The sequence below is a fragment of the Corvus moneduloides genome, chromosome Z (assembly GCF_009650955.1).
Source record: "Corvus moneduloides isolate bCorMon1 chromosome Z, bCorMon1.pri, whole genome shotgun sequence".
Lineage (NCBI taxonomy): Eukaryota > Metazoa > Chordata > Aves > Passeriformes > Corvidae > Corvus > Corvus moneduloides.
The window spans coordinates 17,120,221-17,128,617 of NC_045511.1; positions in this window are offsets into that span (position 1 = coordinate 17,120,221).

Consider the following 8,397-nt stretch of genomic DNA (forward strand, 5'->3'; position numbering starts at 1 on the left):
ATGAATATCCAAAATACAAATGCATATTCATAACCTTAACACCTCCCATTCTTTGCTTCGTATGGAAATGAGCTTAAATGTCATTAAGCATGCCTAGTGTGTGTCCTGAATTGAGTCGGTGGTCTTGAATTGGGTCAGTGGTCCCAAAAAAGGTAAAGTAACTCATCTTCCTCATTTTGACCTTTTTGCTTTTCTGAACTTTAACAATCCTAATTACTTTAGTGACCTGTAAGTTTCTTCTTGCATGACTTTTGGATGGGTTCCCACCAAGGGAGGAAATTGGTAATTGTCCTTGTTCCCTACACCAGCTTATCAATGTTTCTATTCCTTGTTCTAAGCACAGCTAAGCAAACATGCAAATGACAGATCATCAGTTATTTGGCAATCAGTTACTAACACCTTAAAACCCATTTCAGGTCCAGCTCTCCTAACTGTTTTAATTAACTCTCACTGGGCCCAAATTCTTTCCTATTCCCACTAATCTCAACACAGCTAGCCTATAACTATAATCTTTATGTTTCTTCTAAAGCCGTGTTTCAGCTGGAGATAGACATGGTACTTTTTGCACTTACAAATTCCCCAAACTGACCTGAGCAGGATTCATTGAAAGCTGAACTGGCATTTACCTGGATGCTGGAGGCCACCCTTAGTGGGAATCATGGAATCATGCAGCAGCACTTCAAGGGGAAGGGGTGAAATCACCATCTCTGGAACTGTTCAAAAAAATATATAGATGTGGCACTTGCAGACATGGTTTAGTGCTGAGCATGGCAATGCTGGGTTAACAGTTGGACACGATGATCTTAGAGGTCTTTTCCAACCTAAATATTTCTATGATTCTAGAGCTGTAGAGAGAAGGATGTATTTATTATTCAGGCAGGTAAAAGTACCTGAGCCATAGACATAGCGCTCCTTCACTGCACTCCTTTGGGTGTGTAAGCACATTTTGTGTGCTTCTTTCTACGGATCAGACTCAAATGCAAAATATCCAGGAAATCTGTGCAAATAACACCAACGCACTTTCAGACAAACTTGTTAACATATTTCCTACTGCCAGCAGACTGCTTCTGCCTCATAAACAGTGAGGTGGTCTTTGCAGCCATGAAATCTTGTAAACATGAAATCTTGACCCCATTTTTGCCTCTGGACACAGTCTGGTTTCCCAGCTGGTGTCAGACGTACATGAAACAGGTCCTGGGCTGGGACCAGACATGACAGGACACAAGGCTAAGGCGGTGTGGCCCGGTTGACAGTAAGGCATGGAGGGTCAGGATGACTGAGACAGCGGTCAAGTCCCCACGGCACAAGGGTTAAGGCCAGACAGGTTGGCACTTACATTCCCCATGTCCACATCTGTGTAGAAAAGCGGCTGTCACACAGTCCTTTAAAGTCATCAAAGCAGCTTCCTGGTAAATAAACAGAATGTGAAGGCATGCTGATGCCAAACATTCCTCTCTGGAATCATGAAGTAGATCCTGGAGCAAGGAGCTTGGCTAGGAGCTGTTCCTCCCTGTTACCCCAGGCAGAAGCCCTATGTGCTGATGGAGGAGGGTACCTGCAGTGTGGTGAGATGTTGCTGTGTGAAGTGTGTGAGAACAGACCTGCCCTTCCTGCCTCTCCCAGGGCAGAGCTCAGGTGTGGGGAGGACTATCTGTGCCTAGCACCTGTGCAAGGGTGGGTTCTGTCCTGGACTGCCCCAAATACAAGCTGTAATGGTGGAAAGAGCAAGTTTGGGCCCTGAGGGACAGCAAAAGAGACATTACCTGACCTCTATCACCCAAAGTGGAAGTACCTTTTCCTGTTGATCCTTCCCACCCCTCCTGCTGAGGGAAGACTCAAAGCAAAAACAGTCTGGCATGGCTTGCAGCTCTCAGCAAAGAGCAGAGGGTCTGGGAGCCACCACATGTGGTCCTGGGCTTCTGTCTCTCCTAGTTCTTCTACATAAACAGTACCACAGTGACTCTGGGCACAGGGCCCCCTGTTTCCCGGTTTTTCCTCAGACAGCCCCTCTTGTTTCCCCACTTCTTTCCCCCGCTGATTCCTCTGCTTTTACCCCTGCCTATTTGGGGTGGTTGGAATGAGAGCTAAGCCAAAAGCTTAGCTGTGAAGGTCGTTGCCTGTCTGAGGCCAGCCCAGAGCAGGGCTCAGAGCAGGAACCCATCCTGCAGAAGAAATCCAGCCAAGATTGCTGTGTGGAGGATGACACCAGAGCTGTGGGATCTCTGCAGTCTGGCTGTTGGCTTCAGGCTGGGGCTGAAGGCACCATTTCTGATTTACAAGCCTTCTGTGACAGAGCTTTGATCTGCAGATTTCCAGCTTTTGAATTTTTCAGGTGCTAAATGCTGAGGAACTGAGGTAGTGAACAGCAGCTCCTGAAGAAATGGGGCATACATGAACTTGCTGGATCAGTCACATTTGGTGTCCCTCCTTGGCATAAGGCTACAACACATCCATGCTGGCAGGTTGGTTGGAGAGCAGCTCCAGCAGGAATATACAAAGCATTTTTCCAAAGGGCCTTTGTTTGCTCTCCAATCATCGCCTGAAAAAGATACTTCATTAAAATACGTTTTACTGAAACTGAGGAGGGATTGGACTGGAGCAAGGTAGTGGGGCAGATAGCTATAATGCAAGAGAGTGGCCCATAGCATGTTTAAGTCAATCATTTATAGAAACCACGAAAAGGAAATACGAGTGCAGGAGAGGGACTACAACAGACAATTTTGTGGCATTTTCTGTAAGCAGCCATTGACTGATGCTCCAGTGACTCATTCACATGGCATTTTCCCAGATCTGATAATATCCTGGACTATGAGCAACTCTCCTATCTATGCAGATTTTTTTTCTCTTAAACATATTTCACGCACCTTTGTGCATAACATAGCATCGTTATGTGTGTAATTGCATATTCGAGATCTCTATCCCCTGTTTCTATCCTTTGCTTACGTTTGCCTTGGCTTACGATCCTATCATGTGCTGAAAGCTGAGCAGGTCTGATCTGGCAGGACAGGTCAGTGCTTGAAAGAGAAACCTCTGATTAAACCTCTGAGTGCTGCAGCAACTGGTGACAGCATCTGTGAGGGATGAACTCCTTTCAGACAGGTTGGGTGGGGCACTGGGCGTGGGAGCACCATTTTCCTTACATACCTGTGGTCATCCAAATCAACCACCAGCTGAAACTGGTGGGATTTGCAGTTTTCTTCCCAGTTCTGGGTTGTCAATGGCAGGAAGAAATTTAAGGCATCAGGACTGCTTTTTCAGGACCTACCTTCATTTTAATAAGTAGATGGGTGTTGAGTTAGCTGATACAAAACTCAGAATAATGTAGATTTCGGCCCTGGGTTGTGGATTAGGGTCAGTCTGTTGAGAACTTAAAGATGATCATGATTCATTAATCTCAGTTTCTCTGTTGATCAGTCTTCCTATCCTGTTAGCAAGTGTGAATCACTAAATGCAAATTATGAACATGTTTTTTCCCTCAGTGCTGACAACCTAGAACATAACATGTTTATGTCACTCGTGGTTCATATCTTGCTCTATGCAGATGTTGATCAGGGCATGATGTCTCCCATCAGACTATTGCCTATGGGTACAAGGCATTGTGATGGATTATTTTGGCAGTGCTTCCAAACAAGTCAGAGTCCAAAAAATATGGGGCAATTGTATGACAGAAATAACTACTAACAAGAACTTATCCAAAACTCCTGAACAAACACATGCTTTGAGAGTCCAGCTGCAGCCCAAGGAGATCATGGTGGAGCCAGACATCTGTGTTCCCCCATACCACCCTGTGTCTCCAGTGCTGTGCCCCACACAATTGCTGGTTGTAAAATTTCCCCTTTGCTGCTTCTAAGGGAATTGCCCATGTGGGCTTTAAAAGAGGTCCTGTGAGTCCAGAGGATCTTGTTCATGTCCTAAATTTCCAGGATGGCTCATGGCAAGCCCCATGGCACTTGCAAGGGAGTGAGACCCTGCTATGATGCTCCTATTACCTGCTACGCTGCAGCTCCCACATGGATCAGGGACTGGACTGACCAGGAGGGAGGAGGGAGCAAGTTCTCACCCTGGGCACAGAGGAGAGAGTGTGGCCAGGGGTTCTGCAATGCTCCCAGGGCTCTGGCAGTGTTTTTCTCCCCCAGGCCCTTGATGACAGCATTGTGTGACTGCAGTGTGGTGGTGTGGCATCCAAAGCTGCCATGCCATGGAACTGAGCAGAAGAGAAAGTGCAGGAGGGGAGATGGTACTTGCACAAGGGAGGTGCTCTGCTCTGCTAGCTCGCCTTCTCCCATGAAGCACTGTACAAACAGCAAAGGCCATAAAATATGAGATGAACAAGACAAAGTCAGATATTTACTGCCCTAAGCATGATTGTTCCCCATGGTGAGTTTTCAAGTGCCTTTGGCTTCATGTCTGCTTTTAAATGACGCATGTGATGTGGCCTCCTCAGCTCCTGGAGGGAAAGAGAAAAAAAGCTCTACCACAGTGCAATAGATATCCCTCATCTAAAGCTTTTACTCTATCTAAAACACCATTGAATTGCTGCATTGCTGTAGGCATTATAGTAAGTGCTCTGGTGAGCTGAGGAGTTGCTCTGCTGGCTTGACCTGTTGTGGATTTGAAAGACACTCCCACTTGCCCTTCTGACCACTGACCTCACCAGTGGTGAAGTGGATGTCCTTGGCTGTCTTGGGGCTGGAAGAGGTCACTATCTGTACTGCACAGTGGAGAAAAGAGTAGTGAGAAGGGTGACCCAGCAGCTGATGGGACTTCTGGCACTCAGCTGGGAGAGGTGTTTTAGCAAGGATCACATAACATGCTGCGTGCAGGTGCAAATGTCTCCTCTGCCCACCACAGGCTGCTTCTGAACAAAGTTTTTGGGCCACTCCCTGGAGATAGGAAAATGGGTAGGGAGGAGTAGATGCTCAGGTGTCACACTGGTGAACAGTAGAGCTGAGAATATATTTTTATCATTTTCATGTCATCTCAGATCTGAGCAATTCAAGAACAGCAGCTAGTAAACCCTGCTAGTCTTCTGTTGTGTGACTTAAGTACTGAAGTGGTGAGCATCCCATTCCACTGGACAGCACAGTCAGTTAGTGGCCACTGAGATGTGTTGGACCCATGAAGAAGATCCATGAGAGTGTGATGTGAGAAGAGTATGTGAACAGGAAAATTGGACAATGTACTTCCCCAGAATTATTTCACAATCTCCAGTGATTCATGGGTCAGGGACCACTTGTGTTACAGGGCTGTCCATGTTTAATAGCCATGGGTAGATTTTTACCTTCATGAATTTGTCTAACTATCTTTAGATGTCTTTTTAGCACCTTCAGCATCCTGTGTCAAGGGCTTTTAGACATTCATTACATAGCCTAGTGCATGAACAGCAGTGTGAGCTTACTCTGAGCAAAGTCATTGCAGCAGTCACATATTTCCCAGCAGAGTCTTCACTGGCTGCTCCTGTAGGCACTTGCTGTGCCTAATGCTGCAGTTTGGAAATGCATGAGCATTTGAGGTGCCAAATTGCTACTCATAGCTTCATAGATCTGTTGTGGTTTGCATCTCATGGCTGTGTTGTGGTCAGAGGCCCATCACATCAGGTCCTGTGCAAATACACCCTGAGGTGGTTCCTGACAGCTGTAAGTGGTTCATGTCGGGAGTGAGGCACAGATCCTCTGCCATTCTCATAAGATTATACATTGTTCATTTGATTGGATAATGAGGTTCTTATGAAGTCAAAATTCAGAAGGTGGTGTGTAACAGTTACTTCCTCACTAGGAAATGGCTGATAGGGATGTGTACGTTTGAGTGTCTGTGTAAAAACAAACATAGGGACAATAAAGACAGTGACAAAATTTAGTAATTGCCATGGGTTAGGGATATCTGCACTGTCAGTGGTGACTGATATGCAGTGTCCTGTGCTTAGGGAAATAAACTGCATGTCAGTGCTGTGCTTAATATGGGACAATTCATGAAGCTGCCACTTGTGTCATCCAGGACTTGTGCCAGGAAACTACATGAGCTAGGAAAACTGCCTCGTTTTCAGGGCCCATCAACAGATGGATTTTCAGCTTCTCTGAGTTCCTCTGGGTCAATGTCTTTACATGCAGGAACTGAAAGAATGGGAATGACCAGGGAGCCATCTCCAGATCCACACCTGGCCTCTCTTTTCTCTGTCTTGAAACAGCACAAGAGGCAAAGGGGGTTGGGGGATCATGAGGGTGGTGAGGTCTAGCTGATGATGGAGGAAACATCTACTCCCACTGAAATGCCTGTGGGACTCCTTGGTGCTTGAGGAGAGGCTGGGCAGTGTCTGAGGGGATTTGTGTGCATGCCTGAAAGGAATCTGTGGCATGTCCCCACAGCTGAGATACTGGGAGCTTATTGGGGTTTCCTTTGGATGCCTTCACGTCCGCACCGGCGGCAGCCCTCTGGGCGGGGGTGGGCTGACACTGGGAAAGCCGACCCAGCCATCTACATCCCAGCATTTCCCTCCCCTGTGGAGAGACAAATCCCACAGGGCAGGCACTGCTCAGCACCAGAGTGAGTCATGCCAGATGCTATATGGTCTTCAGACATTCCCTAGCAGGTGTGATATGGGAGAGCACAGTCGTGTTCTCGAGGAGATAGCTGGGTAATTCACTGATTACACATATAGGCAATGATTACACATATAGACAATGATTAGTGTCACCAGTCGGTTCCTCATCCCACAAAACATGTGGATAACAGACAGCAGCAAAGATGGACTTTTTACAAGGGCCTGAAGTGATAGGACAGAAGCAATGGCCTTAAACTGAAGGAGGGCAGGTTTAGATTAGATATTAAGAATAAATTCTGTGAGGGTCATAAGGCCCTGGCACAAACTGCCCAGAGAAGCTGTGGCTGTGTCATCCCTGGAATTGTTCAAGGCCAGGCTGGATGGGGATTTGAGCAACCTGGTATAGTGGATGGTGTCCCTGCCTGCAGCAGGGGGTTGGAATGAGGTGGTGTTTAACGCCCTTTCAAGCCAAAAGGTTCCATGGTTCTGTGACTCTATGGTCTGCCTATGGGTTTAGCACCATCTCTTGAAAGGTTTACAGGTGTAACTTTTATGAGTGGAATGTATGGATGCAGTACACCCGTAAGCACCTGGTGGCTGTGAAGGACTGCGTGAAGTACTACTGGCTCAGCCTTTCTCTGCTTGCTCAGCAGCAGGGGGAGCAGGCATGGCTGTGTGGCTCTTCGGGAATGTCAACACAAGCTTTTTCATGCTGCTCAAGTGGATGTTGGGCGGGTGTGTCTTTCAGACCATCCTGGACTGGAGTGCCCAGGGAAGAGATGACTTACTGGAAACTGGCCAGGGAGGCACAGCCATGCTGTGCTGTCTCTGGGTACAGTCAGAGGTGGGGAAGTGTTCAGAGCAGTGTGCTGGCATCACCACGCTCTGCAATTTCAAAACCTCTTTTCCCTGACCCAGTGTCTCCTCCCCCAGCCTGCAGCCTTTCCCCCTTAATCTCTCCTTTCAGAATGTGGGTGTTTGTGCTCCCCTAGGAGAAAGCCTGGCTGCTCTTATCTCCAGGGTGATGATGTACTGTGAGCTCTGTAGTTTCCCCAGCTTTCACTTTATCTGTGGATTGAAAGCAGACCTGAGCACACGGCTGAAGGCTCAGTGAGAGCACTTGAACGCACAGAGCCTGCTGCTCTCTGCCTGGGCCTGGGCAGACCCATGGCAGGGTCCCAGCACAGGCAGGCAGATGTTCTCACACAGGGGTATGGTGGGAGCACGCCCCTGAGCAGGTCAGGAGAACAAGATGCTCATGGAAATGAAGGATGATGGCAGATGAGGAGCCAGCATGACCTTGTTGGAAATCTCATGGGTGCCTTGTGAGACCTCTGCTGCTTACAGTTCTGGTGCCCCAAACATAAGAAGGACATGGAACTGCTAGAGAAAGTCCAGAGGGGACCACAAAGTTGATCAGAAGACTGGAGCACCTTCCCTACAAAGGCTGAGAGGGTTGGAGAAGAGAAGGTTGTGTGGAGACCTCATAGGAACCTTCCAGTACCCAAAGGGGCCCATAGGCAAGCCAGAGAGGGACCTTTTGTCAGGAACTGTACTGATAGGACAAGGAATAATAGGTACAAATTGAAAGAGGGGAAATGTAAGCTAGATATTAGGAAGAAATACTTTACTGTGAAGGTGGTAAGATACTGGAAGAGGTTGCCCAGGGAAGCTGTGGATGCCCCATCCCTGTCAATGTTCAAGGCCAGGTTGGATGGGGTCTTGAGCAATGTGGTCTAGTGGGAGATGTCCCTGCCCGTGGCAAGGGTGGATTGTGACTGGATGTTCTTTAAGGTCCCTGCAAATCCTTAACATTCTGTGGTTCTGTGACCTGATCTACTCCTGTGCTTCCATTTCAC